Genomic DNA, 22,320 nt, shown 5'->3' with positions numbered 1-22,320 from the left:
AAAAAAAGAGAAGACATTAAACAACCAGTTACAGTGCAGTGGGCATTGAAATACCAGTTGTTACCTCGCCCCAACTGTCTTTAAAGAAGGAAGAATATACAATAGGTCATAAACACAGTGACAGAATTTGAGAGCGCAAATACGTAGCTGGTTTAACATGACAACAACCCTGGAGAACAGTACAGCGGGATAGTCCTGTACAACACAAAACAGATTTCAATGAGCTGAATTAATGTAATTATTCAATAAATACTGTCTTAATTTGCTTTTAAAGGTTGATAGTGATAAACAACCTGTGAATTCAGAGGGGAAATCGTTCCAGTATTTCGGTCCCGCATACATAATTGTTTTCATCGCGAAAATTGTGCGAATATGCAGGCTACCAAGTTCCGCACGGAAAGGGTTAAAAGTGTAGGTAACAAGAGTTCTATCATGTTCTAAATCTCTGTCTACAAAATTAATTGTGGGATATATCCTCATTGTAAATCTAGTTATTTTTTTACCTTCATTACCACCTATACCTTACCATTATTGTGAATATCAACACTCATACTTGTCTTTTACTTCACACTACTCATCGTCATCACCAGTCAAAAATAAAACAACGTGATCAGAAATATCACTATAATAAAGACCAGATTTCAAATAATGTTTATCAATAGTAGAAAATATGTTATTAATCAACGTTGACTGGTTAATCGAAATTTTTGATCGTTTAGCAATTGTGATTTTACAATAATAATAATAATTATAATAATAATCTGCCCGCAAAATATTTCGTGGTTTATTCTTATATCTATGCTTAAAAGATCAACAGTGAAATCACCATGAAATATACATCTTTCTTTTCTTGCTTAATCATTTTAAATAACATACCAAAATCAGCCAAATAATAGATAACCGTTTGTGTGACGGGGCCATACTTTGTGTAATGTACATTATACATTACACAAAGCATAACATCTTTTTTTTTTCGTTCTCGCATATTGATTTCAACACATGCATAATGAAAATCATTCCCATTTCATGCAAAATCATTCCTGGCTTTAAACGATAAAGAGTTAGATAAAAACGTCCCCTCGTCAGCGTTTTCTATCACAACGGACAACAGCGTATCCAACAATGTTATATATGGGGGAGATGTATTATTAAGCCACGTTTCTGTTGCCCCGATAGCTGAAAATTTCATATTGTCGTAGGCAACAATAAATGCATATGGTCATGATTTCTCAAAAGACTACGAGGATTGATTTCATATCATCACAAAAGAGCAATATTTACTCCCACAATAAGTCCTTACCGTCGTTTTTCGATCTCGCGTATTGATTTCAACACATGCATAATGAAAATCATTCCCATTTCATGCAAAATCATTCCTGACTTTAAACGATAAAAAGTTAGATAAAAAGTCCCCTCGTCAGCGTTTTCTATCACAACGGACAACAGAGTATCCAACGATGTTATATATGGGGGAGATGTATTATTAAGCCACGTTTCTGTTGCCCCGATAGCTGAAAATTTCATATTGTCGTAGGCAACAATAAATGCATATGGTCATGATTTCTCAAAAGACTACGAGGATTGATTTCATATCATCACAAAAGAGCAATATTTACTCCCACAATAAGTCCTTACCGTCGTAATTTTTTCATCCTCGTCAAAACCACCATAAATATTCACAACCATGGTCCCAACAACCACCATACCTTCATCTACGAGTGGATGCATGTTCATAAAACCAGTTTTTATGTTTGAGCGTTTTATGTTTGTATTGTATGTATGTTTAAATGTCGTGTGAGTGTGTGAGTGCATGTGTGCGTATGTATTTGTAAATGATGAATTTCGTTCGGTTAATTCAAGTATGAGCTGTTTTTCTTCTTTAGATTACTGCAGGATTTGGGAAATGCTGTATTTCTCAAGGGAGTGTACTCTCTTTAAAAAAAAAAAATCGAGTAAAAATTTTCACTATTGAACGAGTGAATTCCTTCACTTCACAAGGATCACTCCAAAATCTTCGAGTGATCGATGAGGTCACTCTAAAATGAGTGAAAATGAACATTTTCACTCAAAATTCACTCCAATTTTACTCTAAATTCACTCTTTTCTCTTATTCAGTCCTTCAAGAGTGAACTATATTTTCACTCGATTTTTTTAGAGAGTAAGGGAGTTTATGTAATTATTTACAGTTTTTTCTCTCTGAGGGTTATGCATAATTCATTATAATCTTATATATTAATATATATATATATATATATATATATGTATACAAGAAAAAGAAGGTGATTCAGCAGCACAAGTTTTTGTGTAATGAGGCAGAAGGGGATTGGCTTGATGAAGTTGATCAAGATAGCATAGCTTTTTCTGAGAGTCATGCAGAATTTTATGTAATTTTTCTTATACATGGTCTGATTTGCAAAAAAAAAAAAAAAAAAAAAAATCCACCCCAAAATATATTGTAATGTATGTTGAAGAAATAATGACTTAACAGCATAAGAGAGAAGAATACAACTGCTTGATTTTGTTCACATTAATTTCATTGATAACATGGACCTGATATGGAATGAACTTCAAATTACTATTTACTAATATCATAAAACAAAAAGTGTATCATAAAAGTGTTTGTATATGTGTGTGTGTGTGTGCGTGTGTGTGTGTGTGTGTGTCTGCGTAAGTAGGGGACAATATGGCACACCCTGTCTACTCCTTTAGTGATCAACATTGATGATATGAATATACAATTAAACATACCCATGTCCTTATCCCCTTCGGCTAGTTCTTCTATGACGTAGTTGACGGTCCCGAAGGTGTACAGCAAGTCGAGCTCAAGAAACATTTGCCAGACGAGAATCAGCCAGAACGGCGTAGAACAGATGCACGAAATGAGGGAGCTGTATCCCAGGTCGTTCTTCTCCTCCGTTTCATTTCTTTCTTTGTCATAAGGCCTTGTTTCATTGTCAGCTTTCTGTTTCGGAACGACAGATTGATTGTTCTCTTCACACCCTGCGTAAAAATGAATAAATGAATTAAAAAGAAAAGAGTTAGACATGGCATACGTTAAAAAAGTTTTGATCTAGTCTATACTTTGTAAATTTGGTATTGTATGGTAGCTTTTTTTCTGTATAAAAAATTAACAAATATATCAAATAATGATACTTATGATGAAGCGTAAAATTCGGGTGGGTAGTTCTGCTCAGCAATGACGACATGCCAAAGCTGTTTTCCATAGAGGTCCACTTACAAGGCACATGTGACTTGCTACGTCATGAAAATACAATAAAACAATGTGAGGCATACTGGAATGGGAAGAACAAACACAAGGAGGCAGCATGGCCTGCGGAATCGGGGGGCCATTTTTTTTTAACTCGGAAGTGCGTAAGTGGCACTAAAAAGAAATAGACAATAGATAGAGATCTTGAAGTGTGAGCGCGGTAATGTTATGTTTTTCAGCTGAAGATCCTTCTTTTTTTTTCTCGTCAGCTGAAGAAATCCGGGAGAGATGAGCTGAGGACCTTTTTTTTTTCTTTTTTGCTTGTTAGCTCATGAAACCCGGAAGTGCCCCCCCCCCCCACACACACACACACACACTTTTGGAAACGCTCCGCCGGCCCAGGGTAGAATACATTAAGCAATTAGTACAAAGTGGTGAAACATGATTGTAAGAAAAAATACAACTAGATATAATGGTAATTGGATAAAACGAATCAACAAGATTTTAAACCAGATTACTCTAAAGACTGTTAGTGTATTATGAACAACTAATTATCACAACATCATTATGGATAAAATGGTTAGAAAATTCCTTCTGCATTCTATCTACAAAATGCATTCATATTTTTCAAGAAGATTGCTTTGAAAGGCAAGTAATTGTATCACATTGATCCTCTGCATAGTTGTATAAGAATGTAAGTTTGCCAGTCTCAGTACGTGGTTCAGGAAGAATATATTTGATCGCAAAATGTATATCTGCTCGGAAAAAGGTAAAAATAATTAAAAGAAACGATCAAGCTAAGTTATTAAGTGATGTAGAAAAAAAAGATCTGTATACATTTTCCGACTCGATGCTAATGAATGCCAGCCAAGAATAACATGAATTTGGTGATTAGATTACATCGGTATGGATTTATTTGGTTTTATGTGTAACTGTTGAATATTTATTTACTTTTAGCTAAATGAATTATGATATCTGCCGAATCTAAATGTGATTGAACTATTGCATTGTACATTGATTTTAAATTGTTTCATATACGTAACAACTGAATAAGGGCAGATATCTTATTAGCTTCATTATCTTCTTGGAAATATATATATATTATATCCATTCCATTTCAAAAATCGATCGAAATATCCAAGATGCTTTTAAGTATTCAATGGGCCATAGCTGTTTTAAAATGTAAATGCCCCCAAAAGTAATATTGTATTTCCCACTGTCACTTACTACCTAGAATTTGCTAGTTTTGGTCAATGCATCTCCTGTAATAACATGGTAACTGATATTGCACGCGTCCAACAGGCGTTTACAATTGCAAAAGATAACCCATTATGCGAAAACTACGAATGCATTTAACAGTTTTCTTCGTCCTTGTTAAGGTCTTGTGATTGTTCTACAAATGTATATGTATGTGTGTGTGTGTGTGTGTGTGTGTGTGTGTGTGTGTGTGTTTTTGTTGCCTGCATGTCTTTGAGATTTTAACTAGGGGAAGAAGAAGGGTTAAGGCGAAATCCACCTAGAGAACTTTTAACGCCATCTGAATGTATTGAAAGTTATTCAATAATGGCCAGTGAGCTGCGACCACGCCCGACCCCTGCTCTTCCCCGCCCTAAGAGCATTGATTTCGCACGTGTTGCATGTCGAAGTTGATAAAAAATACTAAAGTCTCGATAGTAGACATGCATCTGTTTAATTGACAAGATCATAATGAGCATAATGTGATAAGCACATTTATGTAGTTTGGGACACTTAAGAATACAAGCTGACACAAATTCAAAAGGAAATCAAATAAACATCGTTAATAATATCGATTGTGTAATGCACTGTATTCGGAATGTATATGTCTTCAATAGTTCTAGGGCAAAGTAAAATAATTGTACAAATCTGTATTAAACCATCAACTTGGGCACACTCATATTTCCAGCATATTGGTTATAGAGCTTTTCAGATTTCTGACGTCTTTTCCCGTTGCCATGGTAATGATTTCTTTTTTTTTAATAAAACAATGCAGGAAATATGATGAGATTTATATATTGGAAATTACTCGTTCAATTGCAGTCAAAGTTCTAGCTATTGTCTGATGTCTTAGGGTGCGTTCGAGCGCTCTCCTTAAGCGAACTGTACCGTACCGTACCCGCGCCAGGGGAGCGCTCGAATGCTCCTAAAGTGTACCGTACCGTACTGTACCGAGCCAAAAGTGAACCACTTCCCGATGTGCTCCAAAAGCGTACCAAAAGCGTACCAAAAGCGTACCAAAAGTTCGCTGTAAAGCATGCGCGTATCATGCGCATATGTCACAATGCAAAGACATCATTCTCTTTTTTCGGGACGGCTGTAATAAAATCAAGCGCCAGGTGGATGACATTCTTGCTATAAAAATGCGTCACCTTTTCTGAAAGTAACTCGTGAGGTACGCTTTCTCGACAGAGCGCTCGAACGCTTCAAATCTGGCACAGTTCGGTACGTTACGCTTTGGTTCAGTTCGCTTTGGTTCGATCAAAGAGCGCTCGAACGCACCCTTATTCCATTGCAATGGCCATGAATTGTTTTTCCAAAATACATATTTCAACCTAGATAACACAAAATGATTGACTTTATACATTTAAAATTACTAATTCAATTGCAATTAAAGTCCTAGTCATTCTCTGACGTCTTCTCCCGTTGCTATGGTAACGAAATGTGACGAAAGAAAGTGAATCAGTTTACAGGTATAGAGTTAGCATTTGAAATTCATGGAAAATATGTTTGTATGTAACGCAAAAACATAACAAAAGTGTCACAGAATGTCTATTTCAAACTAAAACTTCGTTTGCCATCAAAATCATGGTCACCTGGGTCATATTTTCCTGTAAAACATGTTGGTTCCTGTGGCAACGACTTTGCCTTCACGATGAAGTTCATTGTGGATATGAAAGGTTATCTTATAATGACAGATAACAGATATAGAAAGGAAAAGGAGTTGAGGAACAACTAAGAGTTGAGAGAAAACACTGATGAGAACGGGTAGGACCAGTTGTTGGAACATACTGTTTTTCGCTGGTTTTTTAAATATCTCCTCTTGATCAGCTGCTCCTATCCGCGTCTTCTTGGCATTAAGTCCATTCTCTCTAGCGGCCGTCTCTTGAATGCTGATGTCATCTTTCCTCGGTTGGTCTGTGTTTTCTGCTTCCTCCTCTCCAGGTTTTATAACGTCTTCATTCCCTCCCTCGTAAGCTTCGAAGGCCTCGTTGACGAATACGTTCTTTTCCACCACAGCCACCGCGTCTGCCTGTTGCTCTCCCAACCTCGAGCATCTGGGAAGTCGGTAGTTGCTTGGTAACGGCCAAGGAATGAACGTGCGCGGGAGACGGAGCGCGGTGTTAATGCCAATGAGAACGACGGATGCCGCCATAAGGAAAAAGAATGCGTTGAAGGCAAAACCAGCCTCATAAAGTGTCTGAAAAACAACAATTTAAAATCAACAACTGTGAAGCAGATTATCATATTATATCGTAAGTCTTCAGTTAAAAAATGGTAACGCTATTCCCGGATGCTATTACAGAAAGTTGCAAGCTATTTCAAACTTTTCCCTCTCTCGGTATACAAAATATGCACTTCTCACATGCACAAATATTTATGTACATAATTATATATATATATATATATATATATATATATATATATATATATATGTATATATATATATATATGTAATCATATATATATATATATATATATATATATATATATACGTAACGATAACATGTTTACAAAATATTAATGTATTTCAAATGGATTAATCTAGTACATGGAGGAATGCATCTGTTAAATGTGTTCACTTTAACGCCATCACTCCAGTGCTGGTTTGATTCCCGACGCTTTTTGACAACATTCACTGACACACAAGTACACACACACGCGCACACGCTCACACACACAGAATCAGATAATGGGAATAAGAAAATGAGAGAAAAAAAATACTTTTTGGACGAGAAAAATGTTCACGGATCCACCATACATGGAGACAAGAATGGAGATAACTGTAGAGCGTTGCGATGGAAACAAATTGCCAACCTGAAAGAAAATAGAGCACAGAACAAGAATAGATGAAGGTATAATCTCTTACGGGGTTGCGTGAGTGTATGCGTGTGTGTGTGTGTGTGTGTGTGTGTGTGTGTGTGTGTTTGAAGTTCGACTTTGACACAAGATCCCAGAATTGAGATTTTAAGTTGATTTGACTGTAAGCCTTTAGCATGCAAAAGGTTATTTTCTTTTCTCCAACGAAACTCATTTTCTTGGTTCGGTTATCAGCACTTTTGAAATTTACTTCATGTGTTGTTGTTGAAACGTGATCTCCTGTTAAAGGCATTTTCAGAAATTTGAAATTTTTTAAAAAAGTATTTTAGAGAAATTTCATTTTTAGTACTGTTGAACAATATAATAATAATATACTCTACAAAGAACTTAAATTCCTGTGAGGAATTCGAGAAAGGAGGCAATGGAAAAAAAAAAGTTTTGCTTCGAAAGGTTTTTAATCCATTTCCGTTCTGTTCTAAAAGGTGGTAAGTCCAGCTGGATCCAACCAGAAACCCATGTGACTGCTTGATCACACTTTGACACCAGAGTAAGGCCAGATTGGTTGGAGTTCCTAGTTTTGTAGCTTTCGAGATGAACCATTTATTGTTTGATTATTACCTGTGAAATGTTTTATTGTTATGAATATAAATTCGTCGGAAGGACGGAGGAAGTAGGACAATGTGTACAAATCATCCCAGGAAAATTTACAAGACACACAAACTATATAACCACTATAACAACATTAACATGTTATTTTTTTCCAAAAGATGCCAAATCCATAAAATGGGGGAAAAACACTTTAAAAATCAGTTGGAAAATTTACTCCTTTCCAAGGCACATTTTCTCAATCTCATAATTGGTTCTCCTTTGGAGCATATATTCATTGTATGAGAACACAAAGCATGTGAAATAGAAATAAAAATCCATTTTTTGGAAAAAAAAAACTCTTCAAATTCAGATTGGCATTATACATTATGTTTCTTAGAACACTTTTTTTAGAATGATGTAATTAGGTATGTCTTGGTGATCTCTCTTCATTCCCTAAAAATCCTTTACACACTCTTCACTTTCAACTCTAACAATTTTTGAAAGGATGGTACTACTGCTTTGGATGTTAGTATTAGTCATGGAGAGACTGTGTGAACAGAACACGCTTAGTTTTAACTTTAATCTTATAATCACTTCATTGTTGTTGCAATGGTGTTTTACATCTTGGTTTTTGTTCCATTCGCTGCACAGCTATAGCACGACTTGGTATAAAGTGCTTCAATGGCCCTTATACTTCAGAGCCTCTTTTCTCAGTACATACTTTTACAGAGTATCTTTCTTTCTAATATCTAGATTCGGTCCGTTCGAATTGAATTACAATTTTTTTCTTCAAGCATAAAGTCTGCTTTTTCAGAACATATCCTCATCTAAAAGTCCATATCTGGCAATTTTTTGTTGGTTTTGTGGGCAGGCTCACACACAGTGTGTGTGTGTGTGTGTGTGTGTGTGTGTGTGTGTGTATGTCTGTGCGTGTGTCTGTGTGTGTGTGTCTGTGTGTGTTTGTATATATGTGTGTCATTTGCACATCTACGAAACTATACAAATGCTATACCTTCTATATATTCCACCCGTTTGTACACTTCTCGCCTAAACAATAAATGTGTATTTTTCTGTAGGCGTGTTTTTGTAGTATCCCACGTTCGTATTTTGCAAGACGGAATCTTACCTGCAAACTGGATAGAATCAAGAGGACGCCCCCAATTGTGAACAGGATGGTTGCGGGAAATATGAGAACCGAGTATTCAGCCGAACTAAACGCCATCAATAGATACCCACTTAGAAGGAGCACACTGCAAGCCAGGAAAAGAAAAGAAATCATCATTAAATGAATTCAAGTACGCTGAGTTATATCCAGTCATTTTTGACTGCGCATTTGAATTGCCATAATATTGGACAAAAGTCATATCAAGATTTTAATTCGTGTATGTATAATGCAATAGATTATGATGCTTTCATCCTACTTTTAGATAAATGTTAGATATCTCATATATATATATATATATATATATATATATATATCGATGATGTTTTTATCTTCTGAGCTCTTGTCTTCAGAATTATCCTCCCACATTAGGTTTGTGAAACAAACTAATAGCAGCCCGTACGCGGCATACCTAATATATCAATGTGTAACAACACAAATAAATCAATGAAATTTAAAAAAAAGAATTGAATTAAATTGAATTAAATAATCTTAACTGACGTAGTTGATACTATCCCCTTGGATTTGTAGAGGCGATACATTCAATATTTAGAGCCAGGTTATTACTAATAAATGCTTGATATTACCAAAGATAAAAAAATACTACTTTTCGTTTGGTTAGACTTTAGTTCAGTTCAGTTCAATTTACTTCATATTTCCACATTCTCAATGAAATTTATGAAATTATTCTCAATGAAATTATAAATGAAACTTATGTCAAAATAATTGACAGTTATACAAGTAAGGATACAAAATATATACAACCATGTCTCATAATTGAAAATATTGAACACAATATGGTCATAATGACAAGGTAACAATATTTTCTTTTTCAATAAAAAGCATACAAAGTAATTCCTGGGTTAACTCCTTCGTGTTAGATGGGGGTAGTAATCACATTTAGTAATTGTTTGGGGTTTTAATGAAACTTATGGTTAACTTTTTGGTTATAATAGGTACGTAGGCCCACCATGGGTATTATCGTTTGTTTGATTAGTATGTAAATGTCAGTGTATGGTTATTGTGTGACTGTATTCATGTATGGGATACAGTGGAAGAACTGAACCTGTCCAGAAAAGTATGTTGTATAATAGTGTAAATATCATTGTTTTGTCATCTGTTATGCTTGTATGTGCAGGGCCCCCAGGAAGAACAGTACCTGCCAACTGATTGGGTTTGCTTTATTGAAATAAGACTGAATGAATGAATAAAGATAAATGAATATCATGATATAAAGGTGTCACAAGGAAATAGCAGAAATGAGGGGGCCTACATAAAAGCTATAACGCTTGTGAAACTTCAAACTTCAAATCAAGAGTGTGTTGAAAATCCGTGCAATCGAAAACATTACTTTGGCAAAGAGTAATCGCGCCTCTTACCCTCTATACATGCATGCACTGTCGGTGTCTGCCTTTTTAACGTAAGAATCAAAATTTAAGCATCCTACCTCAAGCGGGCGTGGAAGTGCTGAGGGATTAAGTGCTGTCTTTCATAGTCTTTTTAGAGGTGTTTCTTTTCATTAATACTGATTAAGTCCTCTCACCTCACTTTGAGGAATGACCTTGCCTTAGAGTTGTAGTACAATGTATTCCTAAAATATCTTCCGATTCAAAGAAAACTGGTGAATGCGTCAGTACCTCAACTACGGGCAATACTCATTTTTTTTTCGTTTCGTTTTTTCTTTTTCGTTTTGTCTAAACGGAATGTCTTAATGGGGCAGAATGCTTTTAGTTACACGTACATCCTCAACACGTGTATTCTATACGTTACCTTTTGTTTTAAAAATGTAGATAATTGACATAGACCAATGAAGATGAGTCCGATTTAGGTACTGTGCACCCTTTCAGTCATTCTTGTATTGTTCACAGTTCGACGAACCGAATAGAATGAGATATGTGGCTGAGTTGATTTACATGCTAAAGTGTGAAGGCGCGTTTTTGTTTTTGTATGTGTTTAATGTGCGTGTGTGTGTGTGTGTGTGTGTGTGAGTATATGTGTGGGTGTGTTTGTGTGTGTACGGCATGACAATGTCGGCAACAAGATCACTTCCGTTATGTAGACCACACAATGAAAACAGTCTATAAACGAATGTCTGAATGGGGCGGAGTTACACGTGTATCCTCTGCACGTGCACACTCTCCAAATCTCCAATACCATTTACATAAAAAAACATAGATATCTGACATAATAATCATTATGGCCTTGATTTCGAAATGACTAATTAAGTTCAATGAATTATGGAATTTGTTGTTTAACGTGCGGGAGAATACCATGCAACCTACACAAGCACCATGCACTATTTAAGTATTCTTACCATTTTTTCTAGCAATTTCAAGTTGACAACTTGTACATTTCCTTCATTATACTATGAAATTTAGTGTAAAGAGAGACACACACACATGCCTTATTTGAAAAATATCATTTCGTCAAACCACAATAAACTGTGTTAGAAAAAAAAGACAACAAATGTGCATAAATGTCTAAATCAAGTCTTCTATGTGACAATGCATTTGTACTCTTTATCCAAAAGGAGACACCGATTTCACGACATTGTCTGGAACAAGGGCTCCTTCATAATGTAGACTGCACAATGACAACACAGAAAGCATTAACCACAGTCAAGCACGTATACACTCACAAAGCTTTGACACTGGGTGTCTACGTGTGCCACAAATCCATTTAGGCCTAAAGAGTAATGAAGTTTTATTTTATTTATAAAAAAAAAAATCATTTGGTTTTTGGGGGATTAACGATTCGGCACTGAATTGTACTACTATGCTTGTGAGATATGAAATATATGTTTGTTAAATTAAAAGAATAATACCTCGTTTTGATTTATGTAAAGAAAGTATAAGGGAACATCGTGATACATAAAAGAAAAATATTAATGCTAGAAATAATCTTAAGCTGCAAGTGTTTCAAAAAACAAATGGTGTCTGTTTTGACACCTGTCCTTTTTATATGATTGTATTATCTACGATTGTCTGAGTCACGATATTTCATTGATTGTTTTTTAGAGTACATTGTTTGAAACATAATGATGTATTATGTGTTTAGATAAATATATGTTTGATGTAGAATAACAAATATCCCCGTGGGGGAGAAATTTTTCTTTAAAAAGTTTATTTGAGGTATTGCTGTGTTAAAAAGAAGAAAAGAGTCTCAGAACTTAGTGATTTTCAACATTTCCAAATGATAAGCTGACGATTTCTTGAGGGTGGAAAAAAATGACATGCATGACTTACAGCTGGAGAAGTGAAGTGAAGAAGTGGATTCCATAGCTTGTAATTCAGCAATTAATATGCATGTACAACGATGATCATATATATATATATATATATATATATATATATATATATATATATATATATATATATATATATAAATATATATATATATAATAATTATACATTATATATATATATATTCTTGGCGATTCTTACAAAGCGTGCAAGAAAAAAATGGATGTAAAGATTTATGAGACGAAAATTAGTTACAGAAACTAACCTCAAAATCAAACGGGAGAGAAGAGTTCCAAATCGATCAAAGAAGTGTCCCACGGGAAACATACATAAAGGTTGCGCAGCGATTGCTAGAGAGTAAACCAACTGAAGCTGGGCGTCTTGCTCAGGGCACGAGGCTGTTACCGCTTCTCCCGTCTTGATGTTTGTTGCCAATTAGGTGATCGTATTGTATCGTACATGGAAGATGATAGTCAAAGAGACAAGGAAATGCCTTCTGTTTATATTCGAAAATAATTTTCACGTCGGTTGCATTTTATAAATGATACTTTGTCCATGTTTTAAGAAACCATAAGTTCTTAATCTGCATGGATTAGTAACGTGCAGGACGAAAGTTTCACCAAAAAAAAAATAGTGAAAACGCACTATTTCCAATCAAATCAAGGAATGAAATACAGAAAGTGATTAAAAATATACAATATTGATTCTACACACACACACACACAAACACACAAACACATACTTTATATATAGCCGTATGTGTATGTGTATATATGTATATATATATATATATATATATATATATATATATACATAGAGAGAGAGAGAGATAGTGCGAGAAGAGCATATATATATATATATATATATATATATATATACATATATTATACATAATATATATATGTATACATTTAAATATGTGACCCTGCATCACAAAACAAACAGAAAGTCGCCAGACATGGATTTTTAGTTAAGGGCAGATTCTGAAAGAGCAGACACTAAGCTTTTAACTGATGTATAGCTCAATTGAAATGGACTCTCCTAACTTATCTAATACTGGAAAGAAAGCACATACTCTGGAAAAGTGTGAACCGAAAAAGGGGGCTCTGAAGTACAGGGTCTATCTGTCAATTCAAGCGTTTAATCTTTACCAAAACCGTGGTAGCTGTGCGATGAATGGGACAAAAACAGGATGTAAGTCACTTGGGCAACAACAATGAAGGGATTATTAGATTAAATTGAAATTGAAAATGCTTCATCAAAACATTCTGTTCATGATTAATGCCAACTTTCAAAGCAGTAGCCTTATTCCTTCAAAAGTTATCACACTTGAAAGTGATGAAATGAAAAGGGGCCTCTAAGACATACGTGATCTCACTATTCTACAAAAAAAAAGAGTTTTAGAGAAACTGCTGAAAATCCCACTTTCCCATTCATTTTATGATCCCAAACGTAAGAATAATATAGAAGAAGGGTAGTTCTTTCAGAAAATATGAAAAACTCGATATTGACTTAGTTGACCCGTTTCACCTTTTTTTTTTTGAGTCCTCACGTAAAATCAAGGGATGCGACTTTTTGTTCGTTTTGTGATGCACGGTCACACATGATATATATATATATATATATATATATATATATATATATATATATATATATATATATATATATATATATATATATATATATATATATAATCAAGGCTGACAGAACGGAAAAACAACTAAAGGAGAATATAAATTCACCAAATTAAGGTGGAGACTGTTACCGCTATGCCCAACTATAATACTTGGATTATATTTGGTAGTATTTGTCACAATACAATTGATACAAAATTTCAGACATATCCAAAACATTTTCAAATTCTTCCTAAACAATTTCTTTGATATACATGATATAGGGAATTTTGTTTCACCCAAGACAATGTCGCATGTTTTCTGTGGACTCTGTATACCAAGATTTTGACTCTGTGGCTTTTAATTGGTTGGCGGTAAGGGCCACAACAGTACTGTGTACGGTTCATACAACTCCTGGGCCCCATGATATAAAAGATGTTAGGATGACAGCTCTTGCTGGAATGACAACTTCCCACAGCAAACAGCCAATCAGGAAGCTGTATTCTTGTCGTTACCATGACAATTGTTATTCCAGCAAACTCTTTATGAAATGGGGCCCTGAAGTTTGGGTACAATATCAGGTTGTGCCTCATTGAGAACTATATGAGTTTGAATTGCTCGTAAAGGTGGAGAGGATAGACAAAGAAATAAGTCCTTGCAGAAGGTTGCTAATGTTGTTGTTCATCTTTATCCTTATTCAAACACAAGTCATTAATCGTCTGACTTGATTCAGTGGTAACAATTCAAATAATTTGGCAAGCGCACGCTCTGAATGGTGGATGAAACCCGAATTTACCATGTGGATTGAGGGAATGCAGTAACATTAGTAGAACACAAAGGGAAGTTTGAAGTGTGAGGAAAATCCCACTATCTGTTAAGATTTATCTTACATTGCCCAATTTCTCCATTGTCTCACAAGAATTTCAACACTTTGTGTTGGATTACTAAAAACGAATAGGTTTCTTTAAAAAACAATCTAGTGGAAAAATTGTAAATGAAAATTTGAATCTTTTTTTTTCTTATTTAAATTGTGATTGTATTACACCTCTCAGGGCACCTTTTATCAGAATGATGAGGTATATCGGATTTATATCGCATTTTCGTTCACAGCAATATTGTCAAAGATACACAGTAAAGTGGCAATCAACACACCTACTAAAATAATCAGCAGAACATGACCAGTCAAACATCAAAAGCATTTGTAATCGATATTACCCATTCGGTTTCCCTTGCGCCACCAGCATCAGTTGTCGTGTTTCGAATATCGCTGCTCTCCGGACAGACGTAACCAAAATATCCCATATCCTTGAGCACGAAAATCAGTGAGGTCCAGCCAAAAATGAGGCCGCCATGCACCAAATTTTCTAGGCAAGCTAGTATTAGGGCGATAAAACGCTCCACCAGAACGACTCCCTTCATTTTGGCGTCTGGACAGGTCAATGCTGTCACGTTCCGGACCGGTTGTCTGCTGATGTCTTCCCGGCTTCTACTCTTTCAGTCGAACCAGTTGTTGGTTTGCTTTCTCCTGAATGTCATTACAGTGAGAATTGTTTAACAATAACGTTTTTTCTATGTGTCATTGGTAGTAATGTTCTAGGATTTGTATGCTCTACCCAAACACGTTCCCGTCCAAATTCAAAGTTTTCGTCACCATCTGAGACCTAAATGCTGAGAACGGCTTGTGCATGCAAGTACGCTCTATACACGTCAAAGTTCTAATATCACTCGTGATCCGTCCACTTATGTTACGATTTTTGTCAAGGCTATGCCAACATTAAACTTGTCTAGCATTGATGTAAAACAATGCCTCGGTTAGTTGCATTATCATTATACACTTCAGGAGAATCTCACGCTCCAGATCACAGATGGATTCACGTGCAGAAGAAACACGTGCACACAGTCATATGCACTGATATTGTCAGGATATTTTTAAATAAACATCCATGGCGGATGCCGAATGATCAGATGAAGCGGGTGGGAGTGTGAATCAATACATTGGACTAAACATTTTACTGTATACAGACATTAAAAAATCAGGCTTTGTCGGCAAAGTATATCGGGATCATTTCGTAGAATTGCAATTGACGTTGCCTAAGAACACAAACACTTCAGTGTAGTGCACATGAATGGTTCACAGACTCCAATGTGGATTCGAGCTTTAATACCAAAACACGCAGAATCAGTTGACGGTGACTTCTCCTCGAATTTTTCTCTTCTTTCTTCGTCATCTTCTTTTTTTTTCCCTTTTCTCTTCTTGTATGAGTATAGATATAGTGTTGTTGACGTTTGATGTTACGGTTTCTATACGATTTCTCCTTAAACTCTGTCAGAATTGATTTTGAATTATGTTCAAGTTCGAACGATTTTCGTCAAGTCTCTTCTTTAATCGTTTACTGTCTTTCTATGAGCATGCGGTTTCTTGTTGTATTGCTTTTATTTGATCATTTAATTTTCATTCCTAATTATTTTCTATTTTATTCTATCTAGAGAGAAATTAATTCCAGTTAAAGACGCCAAGGGGTTATTCAATTTTGTGCCAGCTTGGTAGTCGTTCAATTTACTCCCAAATGCAAATTTCATTCTCATTACAGGCACACGCTTTCGCACTTTTAACTTTAAACTTAAATCTACACAAAATCGTATCACTTGTACACGTAGTGGGGGGGGGGGGGGTTGAAGCATAACTTTTTGCCTCCCCCCCCCCCATAATTTCCGAGTTGTAAAAAGTTTTCTTGCCTTTTTGATAAAAAAAAAAAAAATCCATATATGTCACCCAAAGTGTGCACCATTGCGTAATTTCAATTCTTAAAATGCAAAATCTCCCTCGCGTGGGAGGGGCCGAGATAGGTACCCCTTCTCATACCCTACCCCTCGTTCGGTCCGTTTGTAAGAGATTTATAGAACACTTTCAGACTAACAGATTCCTGATAATTTCATCAAAACTGCCCTCCAGATCTGTCACTTCCGATTTTTAAAAAAAAAGCTCAGTTCCGTCGGGGGAGAGTGGATATCTCCTTTGTATCCGGACAGTTACCCCCTGGGCAACTACCCTCCGGATAACTACCACCCGGATAATTACGGACTAATTTCGAGGCAGAATTGAACCTGAGTAGTTGTCTCTGTTGAGGGGGATTGCCTTATGAGGAATTGTCCTAGGAGGGCAGTTATCCGGGTTGGGGGGGGGGGGGGGGATCGTCCTGGCGGTAATCATCCAGATGGTAGTTATCTGAGGGTGGTTTTCCAGGGGGTAGTTGTCTCAGACCCATCTCTTTTAAATTAACCCTTTCCCCGCTTAGTTTTCCTCCGTAGCTTTAGTACACTTTGGGGATTGACAATTTTCGAAATTCAGTCAAAAATGTCTTTGTGAGATATTTTCATTTGAATTCTAGAAAAAAATATGAAAAGGTTTCCTAGCATTCAGGGGCTTCCTGGAGGGTAAGGGCATAGGAAACAAGTGTCATTATGTCCCCAAAATAATTCCCAAAATGAGGAAAACATTCTTGCTTTTTTTTTTATAGAAATCTGTCCAAATATTTCACCCATATTGTGCACCAGATCGTTGAATTTCAATTATGAAAATGAAGCAATTTCATTTTACTGTCATTTAGTTAGAGAGAATTTGTATACCTAACAGTTCATTAGGGCGATGCTGGTGAAAAATTGAATGAATTTTCCGTGCCTTTCCTTGCACATTTGAGTGTCTGTGTGACAAAATAATGAGATCGCAAGGTAATAGGATTGCATTGAATGAACTAATTAGCTTTCTCAGTGTTGCTCTCGGTGGGCATTCGAAATACTTCAGAAATTGAATAATTGCCGCGTTAAATATGATGCATTTGGACAAATTGGGCTCTATAGCATTTCACATAACGAAGTCACTTGGTGTCTACCTGACCACTCGCACACAGTGTAACTTGAAGTTAATAAATGGTAGACCTAGGTACATTAATAAATTCCGTGATAAACTTCGGCAATGACAAAAATGTCAGATATAAAGACATGACAAAACAACAATGGCTACCATTGACAAGCAATCGGTAACGCAATTTTCGAATATCTCCAAGATTGTGATTGGCTGACCAGTAGCCATGTGGCTTGCGGTTCCACCTGATATGCCAGTAGTGACTCAAAATGTCATTAGTCATGCATGTCGTTAATCAAGATGTATTAATGTATTATTATTTATTATTATTATTATTATTATTTATTCGGCATTTGCAAAACAATACATGTGATAACAGAGAAACAGAATAAACAAACAGAACACAAGAAAACAAAGTGTCGGGCTTTCCCTGTTGAGCTTCCCGAAGGAGCCGGGTTGGAAAAAAGCAATCAAAATCACTATGACCCTTGGGCCTCTCCAACCAACTTAAGGAAGCACATCAGGGAGTTGTTGAACATAAAAGAAAAGAAATAATACAATTTTGAATTAAGCGTGTACACCAGATGGATTTTTTTCTTCATACAAGCTAAAAATATCATTGTGGCAAATGGGTATTCATTCCACCCCCCGTAAAAAAGAAAAAAAAAATCCAGTATACAAAAAAGTGTTATCAGAGTACATCTCAACAACAACAAATATCCCCTCTAACTGCACTACAGTGTATAAAGCCAGCAAGTATCATCAACATACCCCAAACCATCTTCGATACACAGTAAATATAAAAATAATTTCAAAACTTTAACTTCATCATTACCCTGAGACTACATAACCCAGCACTTTCTTTAAAATTTCCTTGTGTGGTATTACATACACCACTGTGCAACATACATTATATCAGACGCCAAAATTCCTAGATAATATTAAATAATGTGAGGCATGAATTAAGGCATAAACATCCAAAAAAAAATATAAAATTACTAATCAGTTAATGTATTAAATTAATAAAATAATGTATAGGCTGGCATAAGTATAAGCACTAATACCATGGATATCATGGTCACACTGTGGTAATTGCGGCTTTATAATGGTAATATCATAAATGCCATGGTTTATTTTTGTAAGGGCACACACACACACACACACACACACACACACACATACACACACACAAACATACGCACACATACATTCATTTACACATTATTATAGTAAGCAAGAGAAGGTTAAAAAAAAAAACAGTGACGCTCATTTTCCCGCGCGTTTTAATGTGTCACACTGCCATCCTTTGCTGGCTTTGACACACACAACCCAGCACAAAGTTGCCTTGGCAGTTGGCCACGTACGTGTTGAGAGCTGCTTCATTTCATACAATCGCGACAGGAGGTACCGTTAGTTAACTATCTAATGACAGTCTTTATTTAAACACCAAGCTTTTGACATTTAGACGGGTTTTATTCAGGGCTTTTGGAAATCAACAAAACGAAAAGCAACCAACTGCAACAAGATTTTAACTAAGTCATAGTAAGGTAAAAACAACAATATGACACAAATTAACAAAGCACCCCAACATAATAACAACATTACGACATAAATTAACATGCAAGGCGGTGTAACCAAAACAGCAACATGGCATAAATGCACATCAGCACATTGCAATGAAATAATTCAAAGTACAAAGCACAAAATTGTAACAAAAAAACCCCGAATATTCATACTCAAACCGTGTAGAGTTGATTTGTGTCGTTTTTGGTGTCTGCGGAGTGAGTTGAAAGGGATAGGGGAGTGTGGAATTGTGAATACAAAGCTTAGAACATTGATAGGGAGAAAAATTTCGTGCTTCCATGAAAACCACCTTTTTTCTTATATTTCATGCATGAGCTCTTGTGTGTGCACACACATTTATACGCGCACACACACGCACACACACACACACACATGCCCCAATGCACACGCATACCACTAAGGCTACAAACTACATGTTTACATACATAGATGCATCCATAAATTATGTTAGCACATTAACGGACATGCTAAAATGGATACGTTTACATGAATTTGTATACTATACCCCAAAACAAGATAATAATAGGCATCATTAAACCCCTTCATTATTTACATTTAGAATGATTGTCTGATTGTGTGTGTCAGTACACGATAATCACGTTTTTATTATCATGACAAAATAAGAGTGGGTTGTTCTGGAGTCCGGGTGGGGGTGAGCTGGGGAGACTTGTAGGCCTATTCAAAGTGTGAGATTTGAGGGTAAGGTGGTAAAGGCCGTGTCACACCTTTCCGGGCAAGCCTTGCGTGCGACTTGCGAAGAACAATTTTTGCCCTTAGAGGCAGCACCTCGCAGGCAACTCATACGAGGGTATTTCGCAGCTGTAACGCAGGTATTTCGCAGCCCCCGTATGTCGCTCGTAAATGGAAGCGGATCGCTTTCGAAGCTCTCACGCAGTTCATACGGAATACACGCAGGTAGCAGGTAAGTAGCACGCGTCTAGCAGGTAAGACGCAAGTACGGAACTCGCTAACATCCTTGTCCGCCCGCAGAAAATTTTCCTGCGTGCTGGAAAACCGCTACTCGCAACAAGCCCGCGTAGCTTACCCGGAAAATTGTGACAAGGTCTTAAAGTTTGACGTTGCTTCCATATGGCTTTAAAGGTGTGTAGTTTGGAGATCCCGTATACGTACGACTCTCATTTGAGTATGGTGTGGGGTGCTATCTACAATACATGTATTGAAGCGTGTGGTATATAGCAAGAATTTTGTGAGTGGATGAGTCATGGTTAGTGATTTGCCTGTTTTGTTCAAGCAGGTGTATAGAGAGATGTTTGAGGTCTTTTTAACATACTGTGAGCCGCATTTGCTGCATTATTGTCACTCATAGGTAGATAACCCTTGATGATTTGCAGTCTACTTGGCCATATATATGAAGTAGGTTTTCTCTGTTGATGAGCCTGTAAATTCATTCATTCATTTGATTTAATTTCATTTCATTTCATTTCATTTCATTTTCGACGAATGTATGTGTATTTTTGATGTCTTGGTGCAGAATACTTTTTTGTATTGCCATCTTTAGAAACCGGGCGTTGAAAAAAACGTGATACAGTGCACTCCCGTTACAACGAACACGGTTATAACGAAATTTCGTTATAACGAAGTAAATCTTCTGGTCCCAAAATTATCACCACTAAAGTCTATGGTACAAAATTCGCTTATAACGAACACGGTTATAGCGAAATTTCCGATATAACGAAGTCTTTTCCGAGCGCCACAGACAAAGAAAAACAAAAGAAATGTGCTCCGTTATAACGAAATGCGAATTGCTTTCGAAAATACGTAGCGGAACAAGCATAGCGTCTCTGCATGGGTGAACGCTTCTCACCACTGTGTGTTCGCCCCTTGTGTCACGCACAGTTTCTGAGGGGAACTTGCGTTTATTATTGTAATACAGTTATCCCATCACATTTCACATAGTTTTCCAGTGTATGATGAGTATTCAGCAAACAGAATATGATATATATACGTGGTTTCCTTGTTTTCGTTATATATTGTATTTGTTCGGTTATAACGAAATTTCGTCATAACGAAAGAAAACTGCCGGTCCCGAGCATTTCGTTATAACGGGAGTGCACTGTATCTGTACGCGTGTTGTGAATCTGTGGCGGATGTGGAAGAGATGTGTCTCAAGAGGTGTTCAGGCTAGTGCTTGTCGCTGATTCAGTACTCTAGAGGGCGTCTTCGTGAATTGCATCTACAGGCATGGATTATTATTTGAGTTTGTGTGTATTTTTTCGTAATCTCAATTTGGAGTGTGAGGTTTGGGTGATTTGGCATGTTTATACTAGTATAATCCGTTACGTTCTACTGCTTCGATTGAATGTGCTGGAGAAGGGGAGGCTAGAGAAGATGCTTATTCGTGTTTCATACTTGCTGAGGGATGATAACAGGGGAAAGTGTTTGTGGATGATGCGAGAGACGTTGAGGGTGGCGGGTGTGTATGATAAAATGGAAGGAAATGTCTTGTGGTATGTTGCGTTTCTCACAGTCTGAAAGAAGATCTTTCCGAGGTATTTGTGACGCTCGAACAATACAATTATTGATAGACAATGTTTAAGTTATATTTGTACTGGCTGTGGTGCGTTTAAAGTTGTTCGAGATGACCGTTTACTGCAGGCGCATCTCAGTATTTGGCGAACCATACGTTAGTCAAAATATCTCGTGATCTCTGGTGCTAATGAGGGCGCGGATCCAGAGGAAACAAAGAAAAAGAGTCAAGACAATGTTAAAGTACTTTACTTGAGATACCTTGCTCGGAAAATGACTAATGTTATCGCTTTCTTTCCTGAAATATGTGCGTAAATGGAGTAAAATTTCGTGGTTTTGCCAGATTATACTCCTCCGTTGAGACAGTTTATATAGTGATACCGCTGGAAGAACTAGTTACATAATGTACACCTTTGTATAAAGAATGCCGCGAGTGTTGTGCCTCTTGCACATTATTAAATTCTCATGATACGCATCTCCAACTTAATACCACCTGTGCCGAACGAACGATCTATGTA

The sequence above is a fragment of the Diadema antillarum genome, unplaced genomic scaffold (genome assembly GCF_040938485.1).
Source record: "Diadema antillarum isolate AM-2024a unplaced genomic scaffold, OU_Dant_1.0 scf00000156, whole genome shotgun sequence".
Lineage (NCBI taxonomy): Eukaryota > Metazoa > Echinodermata > Echinoidea > Diadematoida > Diadematidae > Diadema > Diadema antillarum.
The sequence above is the reverse complement of the archived record's forward strand: the minus strand, read 5'-3'. Positions refer to the sequence as shown.